At 52.4% G+C, this 24,542-nt stretch overlaps 1 protein-coding gene across 5 annotated transcripts in view; it reads left to right on the top strand.

Annotated features, from left to right (window-relative positions):
- The window catches only part of PACSIN1 (protein kinase C and casein kinase substrate in neurons 1), a 57,162-nt gene that overhangs the window by 23,856 nt on the left and 8,764 nt on the right, over window positions 1–24,542 (top strand). For 2 of the 5 annotated variants that reach the window (XM_086706635.1, XM_086706634.1), the window contains exon 1: window positions 15,455–15,646. The exons of the other annotated variants lie outside the window; for them this stretch is intronic. The gene's annotated coding sequence lies outside the window, so the exon portion shown is untranslated. Of the gene's footprint in view, window positions 1–15,454; window positions 15,647–24,542 lie in introns of those variants that run through there. 5 annotated transcript variants of the gene reach the window in all.

Genomic DNA, 24,542 nt, shown 5'->3' on the forward strand with positions numbered 1-24,542 from the left:
TTCCCAGGTTAAAGATGAGGAAATGTAGCAATGGAAAACACGGGCAGACGGGGCCCCCAGCAGATGTCAGCTGCTCGTACAATTACTTCTGTCCTTCTTGGGAAGCTTCTCCAGCAAGGCTTCCCCATTTGCTCCAGGTGTGCTCACCTATATGCCTCTGCTGGAGCTCCCCCTCCTATGAACTCCTCTTCTTCTCTGGCCCTCCAGGCTGTACCCCAGCCCTGCCCCCAGGCAGCCCTCCCCAGCAGCCAGACTTCTGATTCTGTGGTGTGGACATCCTGGCCCACACTGTCTGGTGCCCTGTTACCATCTAGCTCTGTGGTCTCTCCTGAGTCTACCCACGTTTCCCTGGAGCTGACCCATGGCCGGTTCTCGCTTATCTCCTTAGATGCTCCCGGCATAGTGTGGAAGATGCCGGAGAACCATCTGTTTGAAAAGTTCCAGGGCCAGAATCTCCCGCAGTCCCCCGCCCGAGGCCCGGCGTGAACCCCATTGAATACCTCCGTGGGCCACACCTGTGCTAGAAACTGGGCCGAGAGCGATACAAGATGGCCTGGGACTGAGACTTCAGGGCAGTAAGACAGCGGTTCTCAGCCCAGGATGTGTTTGGGAACCACCTGAGAGGCTTTGTTCTCACTGATGCTTGCCCCCCCACCCATGGAGAGTGGTGCATAGAGAGGGGTGCAGCCTGGCCTTGAGGAATTTTTTAAGTGTCCTAGGTAAGAAAAGTGGATATCCACATGCAAAAGAATGAAGTTCAACCCTTGCCTCATACCATATACAAAAACTCACTCAAACAGATCAATGGCCTAAGTGTTAAGAACTAAAACTCTTAGAAGCAAGCATGAGGCAGGGGGAGTCTTCATGTCAGCGAATTTGGCAATGATTTCTTGGAAATGTACCAAAAGCACAGGCAACAACAACAAAAAGTTTAAGTAAATTGTACTTCATCAGAATTTAAGACTTTTGTGCATCAAAGGATACTATCAAGAAAGTGAAAAGAAAACATACAGAATGGGAGAAAATATTTGCAAATTATATATCTGATATGGGATTAATATTCGAAATATATAAAGAACTCCTACAACTAGGGGTGCCTGGGTGGTTCCGTCAGTTAAGTGTCCGACTCTTGATTTCAGCTCCGGTCATGATCTCATGGTTCATGAGATTGACCCCAGAATTGGGTTCTATGCTGACAGTGTGGAGCCTGCTTGGGATTCTCAGTCTCCCTCTCTGCCCCTCCTCCACCTGTGCTCTCTCTCTTTCTCTGAAAATAAATATTGTTTTAAAAGTTAAAAAAAAACCAACAACCTCCAACTCAAAGAACCAAGAACCTGGTCAAAAAATAAGCAAAGTGGGGGTGCTTGGGTGGCTCAATTAAGCTTCAGACTCTGGATCTCAGCTCAGGTTTTGATCTCAGGGTTGTGAGTTCAAGCCCAGAGTTGGGCTCCACTGTGAGCGTGGAGCCTACGGAATAAAATTAAAAATAAAAATAAAAAAACAAGCAAAGGGCTTGATATATCTTCAAAGATGAAATGCAGGTGGCTAATAGGTACTTGAAAAGATGTTCAACCTCATTAATCATTAGGGAAATGCAAATGAAAACTACAATGAGATACCATTAGGGTGGCTATTATTTAAAAAAAACAAAAACAAAAACCCAGAAAGTAGCAAGTGAGGATGTGGAGAAATTGCAACCCTTCTGCATTGCTGATGGGAATGTAAAATGGTACAGCTGCTGTAGAAAACTGTTTGGCATTTCTTCAAAAAAGTTAAACATAGAATATGATAATTCTACTTCTAAGTATCTACCCAAAAGAAGTGAAAGCAGGAACTCGAACGGATACTGAAACACAACGTTCATAGCTGCGTTGCTCTCAATGGCCCGAAGGTGAAAACAACCCAATGTCCCTTGGTGGGTGACTGCATTAGGAAAATGTGGCATACGCATGACAGTCGAATATTATTCAGCTTTAAAAAAGGAAGGAAATTCTGACACATGCTTCAACATGGATGAGCCTTGAAAACATGCTGAGTGAAAGAAACCAGACACAAAAGAACGTATATTGGGGCGCCCGGGTGGCTCAGTTGGTTAAGCGTCTGAGTTCGGTTCAGGTCATGATCTCGCGGTTCGTGGGCTTGAGCCCCACATCGGGCTCTGTGCTGTCAGTGCCGAGCCCGCTTCAGATTCTCTGTCTTCCCCCTCTCTGTCCCTCCCCTGCTCTCTCTCTCTCTTTCTCTCTCCCAAACATAAACATAAAAAAATATATATTGTGTGACTCCACTTAAAATGAGGTTCCTAGGGGCGCCTCGGTGGCGCAGTCGGTTAAGCGTCCGACTTCAGCCAGGTCACGATCTCACGGTCCGTGAGTTCGAGCCCCGCGTCGGGCTCTGGGCTGATGGCTCAGAGACTGGAGCCTGTTTCCGATTCTGTGTCTCCCTCTCTCTCTGCCCCTCGCCCGTTCATGCTCTGTCTCTCTCTGTCCCAAAAATAAATAAACGTTGAAAAAAAAAATGAGGTTCCTAGAGTAGGCAAATTCAGAGGTACAGAAAGTAGAATGGTAATTACCAGGGGCTGGTCAAAGAGGGGGCACGGAGAGTTTATTGATGGGGACAGAGTTTCAGTTTGGGATGATGAAAAAGTTCTAGAGGTAGATTGTATGTAGTGATGGTTGCCCAGCAATGCGAATATACTTGATTGCATACTTACAAATGGGTGCAATGGTAAACTTTATGTTATGTGTATTTCATCACGATTAAAAAAAAAAAAAAAAAGTGTTCCAGGCAATTCTTCTGTGCATCTGGATTGAAAAACACTCTAACGGGGCCAGCAAATTGGCATGAAAGTGATAGTTACAGTTAAATCTTGCAGGTGCTTTGATAGACATGAGTGTGTATGTGGAAAGAATGGGGACGTCTGTGTAGAAAGGTCAGGGGGTCAGGGAAGATTTGTTTCCCATGAGGCAGGCTGCTGTAAGGATTAGGAGGTCAGTTCTAGCGCCGGACTATTTGGTTTCAAATCCCCCCTAGCTCGGTGAGTTTTGTGCAGTAACTTGGGCAAGTTACTGCTGTGTAGCTCAGTTTCCTCATCTGTAAAATGGGGATAATAATAATGCCTGCCTTAGAGGAAAGCTCTGAGTTTAAACAAGGGAATTCATGTAAAGCATTTAAGGCAATATCTGTCCAATAAATGTTAGCTAATGTCATGGTAATATGATTATACCATAATTTATCAATTTCCCGGACTATGGACATTTAGGTTTTCTTCCTTTTCTGATGTAACAATTCCCAAGGACATTTTTGTGTTTGTGTTCTTGAGCATATGTAAGTTTTTCTCAAGAGCCTATGCCACTAAGTGGAATTTCTAAGTTGTAGGTACGGGCGTGGTCAACTTACGAGACCTGGCCAGTGTTCCGCAGCATTGGGAAGACTGTTAGGGTCTCTCTTGAAAGAATGATTTCAATGTGATTTAAATATGTGGATCCTGTCTTCAGGCGTGTTAGCCCTGTAGATGGTAACAGTTGGGATGCCAATAACAGAAAAACCAACTTGGGGCGCCTGGGCGGCTCAGCTGGTTAAGCGTCCGACTCTTGCTTTGGGCTCAGGTCATGATCTTGCGGTTCATGGGTTTGAGCCCCACGTCGGGTTCTGCACGGACAGTGCGGAGCCTGCTTGGGATTCTCTCTCTGGCCCTCTCTCTGCCCCTCCCCCACCCACGCTTGCCCTCTCTCTCTCTCAAAATAAAGAAGTAAACTTTAAAAAAAAAGAAAGAAAAGAAAAACCAACTCAAAATGGTTTATGCGGACTCTGAATCAGTAGGTCCCAGAGTGTGAAGTGGGACCCGAGAGTCTCCATTTCTGACAGGCTCTCAGGTAATGCTGATGTTGATGGTCTGTAAACCACACTTGCGGTAGCAAGGGTTCGAAAACTTGGCTACACATTGAAACACCTGGGGAAACTTTTAAAAAATACCGATTCTTGGATCATACATTTAGAGGTTCTGACTTAATTGATGTGGGGTGAATTTTAAAGCTTCCCACGTATTCTAATGGGCAGTAAAGTCTGGGAACTACTGGGGTGCCTGGGTGGCTCAGTTGGTTAGGCGTCTGACTTTGGTTTGGATCATGATCTCACGGTTTGTGAGTTCGAGCCCCGCATTGGGCTCTCTACTGTCAGCACGGAGCCCGCTTCAGACCCTCTGTCTCCCTCTCTCTGCCCCTCCCCCGTGCAAGGCCTTGTGGGCACACTCTCGCGCTCTCTCTCAAAAATAAAATAAACATTAAAAGAAAAGTTCAGGAACTACTTGCTTAAATTAAAAGAAAAACTTGCTATTTTGCTCACCAGGATCTCCTGAAGACAGCTCCAGCATTAGTTCTGTGACACAACCACCTCCAGGAACAAGCTTTCCATCCTCAGTGGGTAGGTTTGGCCCTCAAACTAGCTCCCCCCGGGAGCACAGAATGGCTGCCATAGCTCCAGACACCTCATGCAGATCCCACAATGTCCAAGAAGACAAGCGACTGTTTCTTCCCAAGTGCCTCTTATCATCAACAAAGACTACTTTCCTGGAAGCTCTTTCTCTCTGGGCTGATTGGCTGGGGGAACAGGAGTGCCACAAATGACTTAAACCAGTGGTTCTCAAAGTAGGGTCCCTGGACCGGGAGGATAAGCATCACCTGGACACTCCATGGAAATACAAGAGGCCCAGCAATCTGTGTTTTATCATATCAAGTCCTTTAGGTGATCCTGATCCATGTTCAAGTTTGAGAACCACTGGATTAGAGTTTGTGCGTTAGTCCTGTAGTTATCATCCTGGGATGATTTTTGCGCCCCCCCCCCCCCCAAGAGGCATTTGACAATGTCTGCAGAGTTTTGGGATTATTATAACTAGGAGTGGGGGTGCTACTGGCATCTAGTGGGTAGAAGCCAGTGTCGAACCTCGTATAATGCACAGGACAGCCCCGCAGAGAATTACCAGCCCCAAATGTCAGTAATGCTGAAGTGGAGAAACCCTGCCTTAGCCCATTCAGCCTTTCTTTTGAGTCCTTTGTAATCCAGTGGGGACCCTTGTCAGCAAGGGCGAAGGAGGACTGGCTATCGGCTATCGGTTGGACAAGCAACAGTGTCTGCTCCTAAAAATTACTTTCACAATAAATCAGACGGCCCACCATCTTTCCCACTGTCCCCTTGCAGAGCAGGCCTTTAGAAATAGCCCCATGGGGCTTGCAGGGTCAAGGAGGTTTCTATTTGTCAGGATGAGCGAAGGCCCCTGGCTCTCTCCTCTCTGAGGGTGGGGGGAGTCCTAGGGGATGGGTTACGGGTAGGGCTCACACTTGGTGGCTTACTCCAGATATTATTGGTCATGCTACCAGGACCTTAATTATCTTTCTTTAAACATAGTACGTGATTTTTTTTTTAATGTTTATTTTTTTGAGAGAGGGAGACAGAGTATGAGTGGGGGAGGGGCAGAGAGAGAGGGAGACCCAGAATCCGAAGCAGGCTCCAGGTTTAAAATCTTTTTAAAAATGGTTGGATGCATCCCTGAGCGTGATTTTTGCACTGTTTTGGAGCCTTTTTTTTTTTTTTAATTTTTTTAACGTTTTATTTATTTTTGAGACAGAGAGAGACAGAGCATGAACGGGGGAGGGGCGGAGAGAGAGGGAGACACAGAATCGGAAGCAGGCTCCAGGCTCTGAGCCATCAGCCCAGAGCCCGACGCGGGGCTCGAACTCACGGACCGCGAGATCGTGACCTGAGCTGAAGTCGGACGCTTAACCGACTGAGCCACCCAGGCGCCCCGGAGCCATTTTTTAATTAACTAATTTTGTCCAAGAAGTGTGGCTCCATCATTTACATGAGCAGTGGAACGGCCAGAATTTGATGTGTGAAAGCTCTCCTTTGGGGCCCCATCAAATGTGTAACGTTGGACATGTCTGCATTTGTGTGTGTGTGCTTGTTTTTAGATTTCACTTTGAAGTAATCTCTCCACCCAGTGTGGGGATCGAACTCACAACCCCGAGATCAAGAGTGTCCTGCTGCACCGACTGAGCCAGCCAGGCGCCCCTGCGTCTGTATCTTTGTTGACACCTTCCGACCCTGTCGGGCTTGGATTTTCTGCAATGATGGGAATGTTCTGTGTCTGCACTGTCTCGTATGGCAGCCACGGGTGGCTGTGGAGCGCATGAAATAGGGCTAGTGCAACTGAGGAATTGATTTTTTTTTTAATTTTTTCAGGAATTGAATTTCCAGCTTTATTTAATGCTATTGAACTTAAATTTAGTCAAATGGCACTAATGGCTTCTATAATGGACGGTGCATCCTTAGACACCCTGCATTTTTCCCAGGGTGCTCCGCAGGGTGCTGGCTTGCGCTGGACCTCGAGAGGCGCTCAGCACCCAGGCTGCTTAGAATGAGATAGGCTCTGGCTTAGAGGATGCCCTGTGCAGTCCATTTCAGCTGGAGGCCTCCGAGATTCCAGAGAGGAGCTCGGCTCTTTTGAATATTACCAAAACTGTACCCACAATGGGCATTTCCCAAACTGAGGCAGTCCAGTCCATCCAGGACCTCTGAGTGCTTTGCTTTTGGTGGGGATTTTATCAGTTCAGCGTAGAAATGTTGGTAATGCCATGCCGATCAGAAACTCTATCAGGTAATTAATTGAGTAACAAGTAATTTGTTGTCTAGTTTAAAAAAACAAACAAACAAAACTTCTGGGGCACCTGGGTGGCACAGTCAGTTGAGTTGAGTCCGTTGACTCTTGATTTCAGCTCAGGTCGTGACCCCAGGGTTATGGGATCGAGCCCTGCGCCGGGGTCCACGCTGACTGTGGAGCCTGCTTAAGATTCTCGCTATCCCTCTGCCTTTCCCCTGCGTGTGCTCTCTCTCAAAAATGAAATAAAATATTTCTTAGCTCATGCAGTTTGTTTGGTAGACAAAAATCTTTCCAAACGTGGAATTGGGTGAAGAAATACGTAAATGGCCCTCCAGTGGCACTTAGGTTAGAGATAGTTAATCTGGTCCACCCCCCTCACTTTGAGAAAGGCAAATCAACACCCAGAGAGGGAGTGACCTGTGTAGGGCCACCTGGCTGGAATGGGGCTGCGTCAGGACTAAAAGCCAGGGTCCCACGCTTTTTGGAGAAGCTGATGTCTGAACAGGGTTCTTGTGACCCAGTGTGTGTGTGTGTGTGTGTGTGTGTGTGTGTGTGTGTCTGCCCTGGGCTGTCTGCACCCCTGAGACAGTAATTGTGTCTGTGACATTCCCTTTGATCAGTGATGGGAAGACATGGAGGTTTAAAAACCTCTTTGATCTTGGAGTTCTAGAATAGGGGTAGGAATAGGATTGGACCAGTTCTTGCAAAGCAGTCACTGGAATGCCTGTGCCCCATCACAGCGGGGAGCTACCTGGAAAGAAGGTCACGAAAAATGCAAATTTGGGGGCCCCACTGCTGACCTTGTGGTGGCAGTCTGGCACACTGGTGCTCCCTGCCGTCACCGTGAACCCCCCACCTCCTGCTGTGCACATCCTGGTGTAGCACTCTCCCCCGCCATTGACCATTGACTCTGCACTTGCTATGTGACCTGCTCTGGGCAATGAGACGTTGGCCAGCATGAGGGAAGCGGAGGCTTGATAGATAAGATAACTTGAAAGACAAGTTACACGTTGGAATTTGTCCTTTTGGAATGTTTGCTCTTGGAGCCCTGAGCCCTGAGTCCATGTAAGTAGGTCTAAGGTACCCTGCCGGAGAGACCACAGCCTGGGGGGAAAGAGAGGGAGAGGGACCGGGAGCGGCAGGCCAGCTAGCCCAGCCGACTCAGCCGAGGGCCAGTCATGTGAATGGAGAAGCTGTCTCGGGCACTGTAGCCCCAGCGGAGGCCATTGTAGAAGAGATGAATCACCCAGGTGAACCCAGCCAACCCCCAGAATGGCCAAATATAATAAATCATTGTTGCTTTACGTCACTAAATTCTGGGGAGCTTTGTTGTGCAGCCACAGACAACTGAAACCCCCTGCTGGATCAGAATCTCTGCGGGCCATGGCCAGAGTCTCCATTTTATCCAAAACTCCAGATGGTTCTTGGGCTTCCTAAAGCCTGAGAACCCCTGGAGGGGGAAAGGGCCTGATTCAAATCACCATGAGCTGTGTGACTTCATACAAATCCCTTCGCTCCTCTCCTTCTCCTTTTCCTTGTGGTACAGACTCCATAGATTCTTGGGGAGGAGGGGTGTTTCTTTAGCCATTTCTCTGAACACTTTTCAGCCCCACATCCTTTCCCCTCTCCTCTTGGGGCTCGAACAACATGAATGTTGGCTCTTCTGTTGGGGACCCAGAGGGCCCTGAGGCTCTTTTTTTTTTTTTTGAGTTTATTTATTTATTTTGGGGGGGGGGGTTGGAGAGAGCAAGTGTGAGTGGAGCAGGTGCAGAGAGAGAGGGAGAGAGAGAATCCCACGTGGGCTCCATGCTTAATGTGGAGCCCAATGCAGGGCTTGAACCCACGAACTGTGAGATCATGACCTGAGCTGAAACCAAGAGTCGGATGCTTAACCAACCGAGCCACCCAGATGTCCTCATTTATTTTTTTATTTTTATTTTTTTTCAGTTTATGTATTTATTTTGAGAAAGAGAGAGAGAGAGAGAGAGAGAGAGAGAGCATGAGTGGGGTAGGGGCAGAGAGAGAAGGAGGAAGAATTCCAAGCAGGCTCTGCGCTGATGTGGGGCTTGAACCCACAAATTGTGAGATCATGACCTAAGCCGAAATCAAGAGTCTGATGCTCAACCGACTGAGCCACCCAGGTGCCCTGCCCATTTTTTTAAAAATACATCCTTTCTCTGTTATGCAGATTGGGTAATTTCTATTGTTTTATCTTCAAGTTCACAGATTCTTTCCTCTCTGTCTCCACTCTGCTGTTGAGCCCATCCAATGACCTTTTGGTCCTAAATTTTCAGTTTGACTCTTCTTTGTATGTTCTATTTCTTTGCCAAGGCTTTCTATTCCTCATTTGTTTCCAGGGTGTTCCTAATTGCTTGTTGACGCACTTTTGAGACTGCAGCTTTAATTTCCTTGTCAGATAATTCCAGTGTCTGTGCCATCTTGCTGTTGGCCTATGTTGGTTGCCTCTTCTCCTGCTGATTGAGATTTTTCTGGCTCTTGGTACAACAAATGATTTTTCTATTGTATTCTGGACATTGGAGTATTGTTATGAGACACTGGCTCTTATTCAAATCTTCTGCCTTAGCAGGTCTCCTCTGGGACTGCTCCTGCGGATGCCAGGTCAGGGTAGAAGCTCAGCTTCCCCGGAGTGCCTGGCTAGCTCAGTCGGTTACATGTCCGACTTTGGCTCAGGTCATGAGCTCACTGTTCGTGAGTTCGAGCCCTGCGTCAGGCTCTGCGCTGACAGCTCATTGGAGAAGGCTGCTTCCTCACTGCTGAGCAGGGATGGGAGTTCTGGCTTCCCACCAGACAGACCTCCACTGATACCTCCCTGCCTGGGAAGGCAAAGGTAGCTCATTACTGCTCCCCATGTTGTCTCTATTGACCTGTTACTGCTAGGGATGGTGACAGGCCTCCTAGGTCCCCACCCAGTGTGGAGAGGGTGGGGTACCTTGATACCACTGGGTGGGGATGGAAGTTCCAGCTCCCCACCTGTTCTCTATAACCACCTGGTGGAGGGGGAATGGGCCCCTGGTTACACCCAGGCACAGCTCCCCACTTGGTCTCTGCTCATGCAGAGGGGATGGGGCTGCAGTTTTTTTCCATGGTGTTTGGCCAGAGCAGGGCATTTATTGTTTTAAAGGTTTTGATTTGCCAGACTGTGCCTTTCCTAGTCCTTCCAATAGGGAGGAGAGGCTTTTCTTGGGGCCGTTTTTGTCCACAGTCATTGGTATTTCTGGGTTGCTGATTTCTCCAGCTCCAAATCTGAGATATTTTGGGCAAAAAGAAAACCCAGAGAACTCACTGCTGTGTTGTTCCTTGAGCCCTGAGATCCCTAGTCAGTCCGCCTTCTTCTCTCCCTTTTTAGAGTCTTTGTAGGTTTGTTTTATATATAATGTCCAGGACATTAGCTGTTCTTTCCAAGAGGAACAGGGAGAAGTATATCTACTCCATCTTGCCCAGGAATCAGAAGTCAAGATTTACCTGTTCTTTTTTTTTTTTTCTTTTCTTTTCTTTTCTTTTCTTTTCTTTTCTTTTCTTTTCTTTTCTTTCTCTCTCTTTCTTTCTTTCTTTCTTTCTTTCTTTCTTTCTTTCTTTCTTTCTTTGAGAGAGAGTAAGCATGAGCACAGGAGGGGCAGGGAGAGAGAGGTGGTGGGAATATTGAGCAGGCTCCACGCTCAGCATGGAGCCTGATCCAGGGCTTGATCTCACGACCGTAGGATCATGACCCGAGCCAAAATCAAGAGCCGAACACTTAACTGACTGAGCCACCCAGGTGCCCCAACATTTACCTGTTCTTGAACTTCATATAAACAGAATCCACTCCCTAAATCTTTTTAAGGTTGGCTTCTCTTGCTCAACATGGTGTCTTGAGGTTATCCATGTGGTTGTGGATAGTCAGCTAGTTTTCATCGTTGTATAGGGTTTGGCTGTGTGAACAAGCCCCAGTGTGGAATTTGCTGCGTGGAATCCCGTATAGCCACGAAAAAGCAGACCTACCTCTCCTGTATGCAGTAAACCACACAGTTTGCTTACCAATCCTTCTGTAGATGGTATTCGCATTGCTTCCAGTTTGGAGCTATTATAAACAAAGGTGCTTTGAAGACAATTTGCTGTGATGAACAGATATTCTTGGACATGTGTTTTAGCGACCACAGCACTCACTTCTGTTGGGAATAAATATTTCAAAAGCCTCTTAACTGGTCTGCTTCTTCAGCCCTTGCCTCCTTCTACTTTTCCATATACAAGTCACAGCGATCTTTTGAAAACGTAAATTGGATCCCTTCTCCCCCTCGCTCGAAAATACCAATGGCTTCGGGGCGTCTGGCCGGCTCAGTTGGTGGAGCGTGTGACTTGACCTTGGGGTTGTGGGTTTGAGCCTCATGTTGGGTGTAGAGATTGCTTAAAAATAAAATCTTAAAACCAGTGGCTTCTCTTCATCTTTAGACTGAGATAGTAGAATCCTTCCCATGTCCTACAAGGCCCTGTAGGATCTAGCCCCTGCCTGCTTCTTCTTTGTTCCGACCTTATTTACTGCCTCTCTCTACCTGCCATTCCTCTGTCTCCCCACCCGTTCATCCATCAAAACATCCATTCAGTTTGGGGGTGCCTTCAGCGCGCCTAGGTGACTCCTGCTTTTGCCCTTGCTCTTCCCTCTGCCCAAAAGCACTGTTCCTGCAAATCATCACCTCCCCTTCCCCCTTTATTTAAGTGTCTGTTCAAATGTCATCTCTTCAAAGAGGGATTCTAAAATGTCCCCCCATTCACCCTCTGTCTTTACCCCACATTATTTTTCTTCTCTTTAAAAAAAATTTTTTTTTTTTTTTTTTTTTTTACCATTTATTGATTTTTGCGAGAGACAGAGTGTGCGCAGGGGAGGGGCAGAGAGAGAGGGAGACACAGGATCCGAAGCGGGCTCCAGGCTCTGAGCGGTCAGCACAGAGCCCGACGCGGGGCTCGAACCCATGAACCGTGAGATCACGACCTGAGCCGAAGTCGGACGCTTGACCGACTGAGCCACCCAGGCGCCCCCACATTATTTTTCTTGACAGCACTGATCACCACTTGAACTGCTATTGTTTCTTTGTTGCGTGTCTCCCGCTTTGGCGTGAAATGTCCAGGAGGTTAGGGATGTTGTCTGGTTATCTCCTGGGTCCCGCTCCCTAGAGCAGTGCTGGGCATAGTAGGTACTCGGGAACTATTTTGGGATTTGTTCAGACATGCCTCAGCTCAGATGGGAGGGCAAGTCCCTTAACTCGAACTTCCCCCACTCTAGTCTCCTGGGATCTCGTGACAATGCAGATTCTGATTCAGGAGGTCTGGGGTGGGACCTGAGATTCTGCACTTTCCTCCCAGCTCCCAGGTGATGCCCAAGCTGCTGGTCCTGGGATTCAGGTGTCGAATAGCCAGGGCTTCATAGCTCTGAGCCTCCGTTTCCACATCTGTAAAATGGCTCATTGTGAAAAACAAGTGAAGCACTGTGCATGGTGCCTGGACTTAGAACGTGCTCGGTACATATCTCCTGCTTTTCCTCTCGATGCCTTTCTGCGTCTGAGACTTGAAGTTGCCTCCGTTTGCTCTTTCCCCATCCCTACAGTTTAGCCCCCTACACAGACCCTCGGTGGAATTTTCTGAGCTGGCCAGCCCTGCCTGTCACGGGCAGGGGTTTGGGGAGGATTCTGGCATTTGGACAGTCGTGAGAACATTATGCAAATGAGATGCAAAGCAGCAGCTAATGAACCCTGATTGCATTCGCCCTGGCACTGGGGAACTGTAGGATAACTGTGCTGGGCTGGGAAGGGGGGGTAGTGAATGTTTTCTGGGTTGGACGAGGAGGTAGTGACAGAAGGGGTCAGCTTCTCCTGGGTCGCCCGAGGCCCCCTCCTCCTATATTGACTGGTCCGCCTGTGGGACTGGAACCTGGTTAAGGTCCAGGAATAGGGCTGAGGACAGGCATGGCGTGTCTGTGTGTTGTGTGGTGCGGGGGTGTCCCTGAGCCCGCCTGAGACCTGCAGGTGGGAGACTACAGGGCTGCACACTGGTGGCTTGGGGGCCCTCTCAGCAGCAGAGGAGACTGGATCAGACTGACAGTGGGAGTGGGTGCTCTGCAGGCTGGGCACAGAGGGGGTGACAGGGGTCAGCTCCTCCCACAGAGCCTGTATGAACATGGGAGGGCAGAACTCGGGGTCTGCCAGGCAGTAGGTGGGCTGGATCAGGCTCAGGAGGGGTGGAGGTGGGGGGCAGCTATCTTTGGAAACCTGGGATGGAGCTGGCTCTTTAGGAGAAAGATGATCCGGGGCTGGGGGACTGGCAGGCGGGCAGGGGGCTCTGCTTACAATGCCTGGGAACTCAATCCCTCCTCGCCCTCAGCTGAGGTCTCCCCACTGTCTCCAGGGAGCCCCAGCTCTCAGGTGCCAGGCATCCCCACCCTCTGGCCCGGGCCTTGACTTGACCCTCTGCTGAGGACCTCCAGGCCTGTGGACAAGTGTCAGGCTTCTCGCTCAAGGATGGTCAGGCTGGAAGTCCCCTCTGAGGTGATTTGGGGGAGGGGGGGCGGTCTTCACTCGTGCTTCTTGACTGGCCCTTCAAATGCATATAGTGACCCTGTCCTGCCTTTGATCTAAGGACGAGAAACAAACTTGATTATGAAACTTCCAGAAAATGGGTCGCTGTTGCCATGTGTCCTAATCAGATCTTAATGGAACCAATGCCGAGCGTTGGAAAAAGCTTGGCAAAGCAGTGGGTTCGAATCCCAGCCTGGGGATTTACTGGCTCTGTTAACTTGGGCAGACTGCTCAGCCTCTAAAGCCTCTGTTTCCTCGTCAGTTCCGCGCCCTCACCTGCAGGGCTGCTGTGACAGCCAGAGGCGCTGCAGGAGAGCAGGAGTTAGCACATCCACGAGCTCCGTACCCTCAAGGGCAGGGACTCTGTTTTGCCCACGGCTGTGTCCCGGCACCTAGAACGATCCCTGGTACACGGTGGGTGCCTAGTAAGTATCTGCTGAATGAAGGAGATTCCCTATTTCATCTGTTCCCAGGATGATTTCCCCCTTCGCAGTTGACAGCTCTGAAATCTGGATGTGCCATATAGCTCATAGCCTTGGTTTAACTGGCGTCAGTCTCATCACTGAAGGGATCTTGCGTGGGATGAAATGTGGAAGAGGCTATTACTATTATTGTTATTGTTAACAGTTTTTTGCTTGATTTTTGGTTGGCTTCTGGGTCTTTCTGACTGCATCTGCCTTCTCTGGGCTGCGTGGGGTCCCTGAGAAGCACCCTGGGGCACCGGGGCTGCACTGATCCTTGCCAGGGTCCTTCTGAGGTGGTGCTGGGCTGGAGACAGTGCATCCCGTGGGGGCACGCTGTGCGTCCTGGGCCCCAGTCCCCACTTGACGTCCTCACCTCGCCTCCACCAGATGCCATCCCTCCTGGGGGGCTGACAGGTTCTCTGAGCCTGGAATCCCCTCTGAGGAGGAAGGGCCCATTTTACTGGATCTGTCATAATTCCCAAGTCCCAGGACCTGGCTGGGGGATGGGTGGGGATATCTGTGAGCCTCCTAGGCAGAGGGGCCTCTAGGTGGGATTTAGTGTGGATCAGGCAGGGGACTTTATGAGGGAGGGGGTTGCCGGAGGGTGGGTCCTATGTCTACCCCCACCCCCGACCCTTCCTGCAGCAGGGCTGAGACAAGGTGGGCAGATTAGTATCTGATCTCTAGAGGGCAAGTGCAGAGCAGAAAGGTCCTCTCCTAGAAGTTGATTCTGGTTCAGTCTCCTGGTTGGGACACATGCTTGTGTCACCGATCCCCTCCCATGGGGCTAGGGGCTCGTGTATGCATCTGTTGCTTTTGTGTAGAAAGGGCTTATGTGTTGCACGTTCTGGATCCACGTAGATGTGCATACATGTGTCCTAAAGATGTGTAAATGCTGGCATTACTCTTACCGTGTCTGTTCTCTCTGCACATACAGGTAGATGCACAGACTTGTGGAGATGCATGTAGGCAAATACATGTAATGGGAGTTTGTATTTATAAGTGTGTCGTTGGGGTGCTCATTTGCGTAGACACACATCGGAGCATGGAGGTCACATGCGTGTAGCGCGAGCCTCGCTGTTTTCTCTGAGGGGTGGGTGATAGCTGTGGCCCGTGGGAGTTGGAATCACAAGGCCTCACTGCCAATAACCAGCCCAGGAGCCTTAGATGCTCAGACAGGTTGTTTTACTACTGTGGGCCTCAGTTTCCCATCTGTAAAATGGGTATGGATTCTCAGAGGATGAGACTGTAGACAAGCATCTCATCCTCGGCCTGACCCAGAAAAGGCTCAAAATAAAATTGCGAGGGCTGACTGGGTGAGAATAAATGATCAAGTAAACAAATGTTGACAGAGCAGCAGGCAGTGAAGTTTAAGGACCTGAGGCAAGGGCAAGGGCAGGTGCCGCTTGCAGTGTCTCGAAGGGATGTTGGGAGGGAGGGTCTTGGGGAGAAAGAGAGGAGAGGGGCTGGAGCAGGGTCCCCCACACAGTCAAGGGTGGCCTGGCGAGCCCCTGTGCTCACTGGCATCTCCAAGGTGAAGTGTGTGCGCCACCCCCCCCACCCCCCCCCCCACCCCCCGGGTTGATGTCCTCTCGAAGAAGCAAGCGTGGAAGGCGGGCGTCCCCTGGTGTCTGGGAGGGAGGGAGGCTGTGCGGCATTGCCTGGTTGCCATAGAAACGAGCAGAAGGAGGTGGGTGGCTGGAGAAGGAGGCGGGTCGGGAGGAGGGAGGGGAGGAGGCAGCGATGGGGGGCGGGGAGCTGGCTTCTGCAGTTCTGGCTCTGCTGCTTTCCTGAGCCAGCGGTGGAGGGAACCCGGGAGGACAGAGCCCCCAGCCCGGGCACCAGGCCCCCTCCCTGCCCGCCACCACGGAGGAGGAGGAGGACAGCCAGCCCCTCCGGCCCTGGCCTGGCCCAGCGGGGGCAGTGAGCTCCTACCTGCCCCTGGCTTGGTGCCCAGACAGGCCCAGGTAGGCATCCCCGATGGGGACAGCTGGAAGAGGCGGCATGGAGAGTGCCCCCCCACCCCCACCCCCAGCTGCCCCTGCCTTCCTACCAGCCGCACCTGGCAGGAGGCATACAGGCAGAGCCAGTGGACCTGGGTGGGACCTGGGATCCTGGGAGGCCCTCTTCAGAATCAGGATCCTCCTCTACAGGAGGACCGTCCCCACTGCCGCCTTCCTCCTCTGCCCCTCTGTCCCTCTCTCCACCACCGCCACAGGTCCAGACTGTAGAAATGTTCCCCTCTCTGGGGGAAGTGGGCTGAGGGGGGGTGGAGCTTCCGGGGACCCACGGTGCTCCCCCCTCCCCAGGCTGAGGCTAGAGAGGTAAGAATGCCCCCTGCCCCCACTCAGGGCACTGCTAGGCCCTGGCCATTTGGGAACAGCGTACCCACATCCCACCCTCCACACCAGCTGCCTCTGTGCCGGCCCCAGATGATCTCAGGCGTTGGGCTCAGAGCCCCCTGCTCAGACAAGAGGCATGTTTCTCCTTCTCCCCCAGGCTCGGGCCTTTTCCTTCCTTGTTCTCCCTGCAGACCTAGATCCCTAGATCTCCCAAGGGACCCTTGTGCCATCCTCAGCAAGCCCAGGGTCTCCATGTTGGGGGATCGGGTGGGGGTGCCTATGGCTCTCCCTCCCCCCCACTCTGTCCCTCTGCTGCATTGCTCCTGGGGACAGACTCAGCTGCTGCTGGGGAGCTCGGGCACTGCGGAGGAACCTCTGCCCGGTGCTCAGGAGGGGGCGGGGCTGGGGCCCAGGGAGGACCTGGGCCGCACTCTAACATCTGGGCACTGAAAGGACAGGGCAGGGCCTGCACCAGTGCAGTGGGTGAGTGGCACCCGGTCCAGGTTTGCCCTGGGATAGAGCTGAAGGGCCTTGGATGCCATGGGGAAGAGATCCTAGCCTGAGAAGGGCAGGAGACTGGTGTGTGTGACCCTGGGTCCGCCTCCTTCCCCAGCACACCCTGAGAGCTTGGCCGGGTCCTTTGCTGGGACCACATTATGGGGCTCCCCATTTCCCTGGGCCCCTGGGGGTCAGAGTAGCTCGTGCAGGGGCCGAGAAGGGATCCTTGGGCCTGTGACGGGGTGGGGAATACTCACCAAGAAGCTGACATGGCTCGTTCATTTCTGCAAACGTTAGTTGCACCTGCTGAATGCTAGGCACAGGGGGCTTCTGCTTTGGGGTGAAGGGCCTGGGAGTGAGAAGGCCAGACAAGGTGGGGAATGTACATCTCCCCTGGAGCCAGCAGCCAAGTAACCCGGATATACTGTCTCAATCTGCTCCCAGCTCCTCTGAACCCCACCACCCCTTCTGCTCATCCCTCTCCTTTGGGGGGAGCTAGAGACCCTCCCTCCCCACCAGGGCCTGGGACAGGCATCTGTCCTGCCTTACCTTCTACAGCTGGGCCGGCCTCCATCCCAGCCAGAACAGGGGGACCGCTGAGGCCTGGAAGGAGCTGTCCCTTCCCCCAGGCCGTGCACACCTGGCCCTGCCCTCTGGGAGGCCACGGATGCAGAAGGCTCAGGACAGGACCGACCCTCTCAGAGGAGCCGAGTGTGGGATGACCGGTCTCAAGGAGAGAGAGGTACCCAGAACAGCGAGGGCAGGGGCCTGCTCATCAGCTGCCCTAGCTCCTGCCTCCTCACCTGTGGGGTTTCCGTTTGGGCTCCCCAGGAAGCTGACCCTGAGATAAGGATACCATGAGAGAGGCTCATTTGAGAGGTGGTCTTTGGAAAGACTGCGAATGTGTAGGCGAGACAGGGAGCCAGTTCTCACTGTGGATAACTAGGGCTCAATCCCACCGGGGACCTCTGGAGCCACTGGAGGACCCACCCCAGGCTTAGCCCACGGGGAGGGTGGAGGGCTGGTGCGTGTATACACCATCTCCCCTCCCCCACACCACCCCACCATCGCTTGAGGGCTGCTCCTGCCCCCTCATACCCTGCCTAACTTTTCTCTTAACTGTTGTCACCACCTAGCGAGCAAGGAGACACCTCCCTGTGGAGCCTGCTGCGCGACACCAGCACTGGAACAGTCCTAGAGGCTCCCTGGAGATGAACAGGCCGAATGAGATGCTTCCTCCTCTTTGCCTGGAGCGGGGCAGGGGGTGTGGTGCAGGGTGGCGACTGCCTTTAGGGATGAGTTTCTGGAGGAGAGAGAGGGGGTCTGGGGCTGGAGGAAGAAGGAGAGGGTAGAGAGGGTAAAGGCCAAAGGTTGGAGTCGAGGGAGGAGGGGAGGAGAGGCCAGCCACCGTGGCTTGTTGGCTTTAACCATTTTCTGGCTAGGACGAGCCTACCTGGTCCCCTCTGCCCTGGGTCTCTCTGGGGCCCTCCAGCCTCAATTGAGACCCAAGCTCTGTCTCCTCTGGTTTCCTGCTTTGTGTTTCCAGCCTCTTCTTTCCTCCCTACCACCTTACCATAGAGGAGATGGAACTTGGGGGGGGGGGGGGCTGGATTTTATCCCCAAAGAGAAAGCAAGAGGAAGCCAGGCCTGGGGTCTCCTTTTCACAGGTCACCTGGAGACCTGGGGGTCCCAGGTGAGTCACAGAAGGCTATTGGAAGGGTGTCTTAGCTCAGGTTGCCCTAACAAAATACCATAGACTGGTTGGGGGGTGGCGGGGCTTAAACAATGGGTATCTATTTCTCATAGTTCCAGAGGCCAGAAGTCCAAGGTCAGGGTACTGGCCTATTGGGTTCCTGGTGAGCCTTTCTTCCTGGTTTGCAGTTGGCTGCCTTCTCGCTGTGTCCCCCCATGGACTCTCCTCAGTGCGGGCATGTAGGGAGAAAGCGGATCTCTCTTTTCTTCTTATAAGGACACCAATCTTATTAGATCGGGATCCCACCGTTATGACATTATTTAACCTTAATCACCTCCTCAAAACCCTATCTCTAAACACAGTCACGTTGGGGAGGAGGGTAAAATATTAACATTTGGGTTTGGTGGGGACACAAGTCAGTCTTCAGGAAAGGTCTACGGGGGTGTTAGCCCACAGAGAGGAGAAGGGGGTGTGAAGTCATCCAGGGAGCTGAGGGTCTCCTGCTTTGGAAGAAGCATAGGCAGTAATACCTGTGACAATAATGCTTCTGGCACCATAACCCCATGGGGTAGCTGGTATCATCACCTTCATTTTGCCGATGGGGAAACTGAGGCACAGAGCATGTAAGCAACTTACCGAGGTCGCACAGCCAGCAAGTGGCAAAGCCGGGTTTTGAACTCGGTTGTTCTGTCTGGCCCCACAGGCAGCGCTCTCAAACCACCGTGCTAATATAGCAGGATTTCCTCTGCGCGTCGGGAGAGAACCAGCAAGGTGCGCTTCCTGGCAGGGTGTGACCAAGAACTGCACCAGGGTGTAGGGGTGAGATAGGTGAGGGCTGGGGTATTCAGGGAAGGCTTCTTGGAGGGGGTGGGGCTGAGTTGGCCCTTCGGGGAAGCAGGGTTATTTTGGTTTGGGGAGTGATGAGCGATAGGACAGCTGCATCCCAGGGCAGGAGGGAAGGTGTGAGCCAAGCGGCAGAAACTGGAGTGAGGAAGGGGGTATGCATCACAGGGAGGAGGAGGAGAAGGACAGCACGATACAGCTGACCCTGAGCCCTCCTGCTGCAGCTGAAGCCCCAGGAGAGGCTGGCAAGAGTCCCGGCGTGGCCCCAGGTCAGGCACGGTGAGCCCGTCTGTCTCGGGCTAACGTGAGGAGCAGGGCTACAGCCAGGAATGTTCGCTCGTGGGGCCTGAGACCCACCCTGGGTGAGGGAGGAGGCGGTTCTGGCTTCCCATGGCCCCGCCCAGGTTTGAGCTGAGCCGCTCCCTTGGGAGAATGTCTTAGGCCCGGGGGGGGGGGGGGGGGGGGGGGGGGCCTGGGTGACACCCACGGAGTGCTGCTCTGCCCCGGGACAGCTGGTGGTGGGGGCGGGGAGGGCAGGGGAAGGACTCATCCCCGGGTCTGGATCTGACTCTGTGTTCTTCCTGCCGTGAGACCTTAGACAGGTCATTTCACCTCTCCGAGTCTCAGAGAAGGCAGGGGAGTCACTGCCCATCTCCGTGGGCTGTGGTGAGGACGGGGGCTGGGGGATACAGTGCACGAAGAGGCTGGCACATAGCAGGTACTCAATAATGGTGTCATTATTGATATACAGGGAGAGTGAAGAGAGGGATAATGGAACAGCCTCTTCTTTTTTTTTTTTTTTATTTAAAAAAAAATTTTTTTTTTAACGTTTATTTATTTTTTTGGGACAGAGAGAGACAGAGCATGAACGGGGGAGGGGCAGAGAGAGAGGGAGACACAGAATCAGAAACAGGCTCCAGGCTCTGAGCCATCAGCCCAGAGCCCGACGCGGGGCTCGAACTCACGGACCGCGAGATCGTGACCTGGCTGAAGTCGGACGCTTAACCGACTGCGCCACCCAGGCGCCCCCAGCCTCTTCTTTTTAAAAAAATTTTTTTTCATGTTTATTTATTTTTGAGAGACAGAGACAGAGTATGAGTGGGGGAGGGGCAGAGAGCGAGAGAAAGACACAGAATCTGAAGAAGCTCCAGGCTCTGAGCTGTCAGCACAGAGCCTGATGCGGGGTTTGAACTCACAAGCTGTGAGATCATGACCTGAGCCGAAGTCGGACGCTTAACTGACTGAGCGCCCCTGGAACAGCCTCTTCTGTCTGTGGACTGTGGCTCCCTGAGGAGGGAGTGCGCCACCCTGAGGGCAGAATCGTCATAGGGGATCAGGGAGGAAGAGACTCTGGAACTGGACCCTGAGGGTTGGCCTAGAGGACAGGAAGGGGATACCAGGAGAAGCACAGGGCCTGGGAACAGAGGACAGGTGGGATCTGGGAGCCCTCCTGTTGTGAGAGTCTGGCTTTTGGTTCTGTCACCATCATTATCAACATATATTGAGCACCTACTGTATGCAGGGGACTATGTTTGGCTCTGAGGTACAGAATTCAGTGTTTCTGCCATTTAATGAATGAATAGAATGTGCTTTCATTCATTCGACAGAAACATACTGTGCACTTAACTATGTGTCAGGCACTGCTCTGGATGCTGGAAATACAGCAGAGAACCAGACAGACAAAAACCACTGATCTTAGCAAGCCGACATTACAGTGAGAGAAGAAGACACAAATATGATGAATGCTGTAATGTTGGGAGCCTGGCATATGGTAACATGTGCTGTGGAGAAAGAACAATAAAGAGAGGAAAGAGAGGAGAATGCTGGAGGGTGGGAAAGAGTGTCAAGTTAGATAAGGGAAGGTCATGACATTTGAGCAGACCTGGAAATCTGTGTGTGGGGGGGTGGCATTCCTAGCAAGTGCAAAGGCCCTGGGGTTACAACAGCAAGGAGGTTGATGGAGCAGGAGGAGTTGCAGGGCCTCCCGGGAAGGAATTAGACTTTTACTTGGAGGAAGTGGGGAGTCACAAGAGGATTCTGAGAAGGGCAGTAGTGGGATCTGACCTAGGTATTAGCAGCGTCCCCCTGGCTGCTATAGCAGGGAACAGACTGGAGTGGGAGCGGAGGTGAGGGACACAAAGTCAGAGGCAGGAAGGCCAGTGAAGAGGCCACTGGGGACAGTGATGAGGGTGGGACCAGGGTGGTTGAGAGCAGAGGATCTGCTGATGGGTTGGCTGGTGGTCGGAAGTGAAAAGGGCTAGGGTGACTTCAAGGCCTGTGACTGTTAGTAGCTCGCAATGTGGGAATCCACATGCCGCCTTTGGCCGCAGCAGGCCTGCCCTCTCTGGGCTTATGCTCTTAATTCCTCTGTCCCTTATTCAAGCCAGGGGCAGACAGAACATGACCGAGGCCCCCACCCTCCAGGGCAGCTGGGGCCTGAGGAGGGACCCCTTTCACCCTGGGGCTCCTCTCTGCCTAGAGGAAAGGTCAAGGCCAACATGAAAACTTCACACTTCCATAACGGTCTATATGTTTCAATAAGAGCTTACTACCCTTTTATCACTTGAGTGTCACATGAGACTCGAGTATTGTTTTCCCATCATGTGAGTTAGAAAAACAGGCCTCGTGACAGGACTCGACTGAGATCCCCCTGGTAAGTGGTAGGGCTGGAGCAGAGGCCGTGCCCCCTGTTCAGCATGCTGAGGGCTACACCATCTTTGTGGGCGAGAAAGACCCGGCCCCTTCCCTGGCTCTACAACAGCAGCCTCCCTCCCTCCCTGTGGGACTACCGCCCCCTCTCCAGCAATGGTGACAAATCAGTAATGAGAGTCGACAAGCTCTTTCAGTTCCATCCCAGCCTCTGGGCTCTCTCTGAAACGTGGGGGCCATAGTAGCACCTGCCGTCTAGGGTTGCTGGCAGGATTTGATGAGTTAAGACACATGAATGGTCCTTGGCACCAAGTATGTGCTCCATAAATGCCAGTTATTATTATCAATGATAAAGGGCTTGCAGGGCCACGATAGCTTTACAGCCACTGGGGAGAAAAGTCAGACGGGCATCGTGCCCATTTGGTGGGTACTTCTAAGAGCCTATCGCGCTTGCCCACGGGCACAACAGATGCCGGCCACACCGGCTTCCTGACTCTAGGAGATGCACCGTTTTCAGTGATGGCAGCTACTGATATCATCCTCATTTCCCAGCAGGCCCAACAAAGTCACGTGAATTGCCTAGGGTCACACAGCAGTTTGGTGACAGAGCAGGGACCCCCAAGGCTAGAGCTATTTCTGTTATATGTGCCACCTCAGCTGGGACCCCGGAGACCCGTGACTTGCCTGCACTGCGGGAGGGACCCCAGCAAGTCCTCCCCGCTCCCCCCAGGTCTGGACAAAGTGGAGATTGGTCTCCACCATTGTGTATTCCCGTCTAGCCTGACACACCAGGTCTTAGCTGTACTGTCCCCTTGCCCTGTATTTCCAGCGCCCTTTGGGTCCTGGCTCTCAGATCCCTCAGCTCTCCTCCTCGACAGGGGCCGGAAGGTTTTAAAAACAAACAAACAAAAAAAAAAGTGCAATTTATGCACACAAGGCAAAATTTAAAAGGCATAAAGGACCGACTTAAAAATCTCCTTCCCATCATGTCCTCCAGCCACCCAGTTCCCCGAAGGCAGCCACCACTAACAGCTTTCCAGAAGTGTTCCTTGCATATGTATTTCCTCCTATACAAATGGAAGCATCTGCAGGCTCACTGTTCTGCACCCTTCTTGGTTTGTTGCAGTGCCACAGCTTGGGGAGTGTTCCCTGGCACGCCTGCACCATCATTTACTTACGCAGTCCCCTGGACGAGCATCTGGGATGTGTCCAGCCTTTGGCTTTTACAAGTAGGGCTGCAGCACATGAAATTAGGCGTCATCGGTTTGCCCCGCTGGCTGGAAGGTGACTTCCTGGGAGCAGCATTGCGGGGCGAGGGAGGTGTGCCTCTGGAGTGGGGAGAGGAGACGCCGTCACATCCCCCATCCCCTAGTCAAGGCTAATCAAGTCACTTCCCCACTTCCTGAGGTGGACTCTCATGCAGACACGCCTGCACCCTCACCCCCTGCTCCCACCGCCGCCCTGCTGATGGCCGTGCTTTATCTGGATCCCGAAGAGCATAGTTCTGTATGACTTTACGTGTTCTAGGTGGGGCTCTGGCCCCAGGGATACTTACCTAACCTGGCTGAGAGTCCTTCATTAAATATCCCTGCCTTTTGCTTTCCCATGTCTACATGCAGTGCTCTTCGTGAGGGGAGTACTGCCTTGTAAGCGAACAGTGCCCAATTCAGAAGGAAAAAAAATTCAGACACGTTTCTTTGCCCCTTGATGAATTCTAAGCAACTTTCCTCCTACCCGCCCCCACCATGCACGAGTTTGTGGGGAAGTCTGAGGTTTTGCTAAGGGGAAAGGAACAAAATCTCCTTAGTGCGTAGGGGGAGCAAGGAGGAGGCAGCACTGGGGAACAGGGCCCTGGACAGATAGGGAGACTGAGGCCAGAGAGGGGAGGGATATCCTTGACCAAGGATCCTCGCGTGTTGGTGCCATTTGCCCCGGGCCTGAAGGTCAGCTGCTATAAGGGCTGGGCATCCCCTGAGCCCCCAGGTTGGACTGAATTTTCCAGAGGCCGGCCCTCCCCAGTATCCTCATTGGGCAGGGTCCCTGAGACTGCAGTGCAGAGACAGGGAAGCATCCCCCCGGGCGTCCCCTGTCTGAGGCTGGCAGGCCTCACTGCCCCTTTGAAGACCAGGTGCCTGGCCCTCTGGGCTCTGTCTCCTGACTACTGAGCTATTCTTGCGTGGGGTGGCAGTGAGGCCTGGATGGGGGATGGGAATCGGGCAGCGTCCCCAGCCCTGGGGCAGCACACGGCCTAGATTGGACAGCCGTGATGCCTGCCGACAGATCCAGGCCACACGTAGCCGCTCCGATACTCACACAGATCACAGTGGTCTGACCTGTAGGGCGGGAAGCCACATGTCTGGGACTCGTAAGGAGACATGTAAGTGGCTAATGGAGGCTTTTGAAGCTGGGCATCAGGGCAGCCAAAAGAGCGATTTACAGGGGCCCAGCCTGGACCAGAGATGGGAGGAAGCTGTGTTGCCAGCTTCCCAGGGCACTCAGGCCCGGGCTCCGGGTAAGGGATTTGGGGAGGTTCTCGGGGCTGAGACCAGGGACTCTGCTGGGTGGGAGAGCTTGGGGGTTGCTATTTGGCCTGGTGCAAGGGTTTGGGTGGATCAGGGTGGGGTCAATGCCAACGTGGGCAGATTGAGAAGCCAGCTGGGGTTCATTGAGCCTCAAGTGGGCCCTACAGGGTGCCAGGCCCTGGGGAGGGGGTGCAGACATGCCTAAAGACTAGCCTCATTGCTGGCTTTGAGAAGCCATGTGTGTCTATGAGGCAAACTGCAGGTTTATATAAAGCAAATATGTAATCGGGGGGCTCTAACTTTTAGCACCGACTCC

The sequence above is a fragment of the Puma concolor genome, chromosome B2, assembly GCF_028749965.1.
Source record: "Puma concolor isolate L17-30 chromosome B2, mPumCon1.1.hap2, whole genome shotgun sequence".
Classification (NCBI taxonomy): Eukaryota; Metazoa; Chordata; class Mammalia; order Carnivora; family Felidae; genus Puma; species Puma concolor.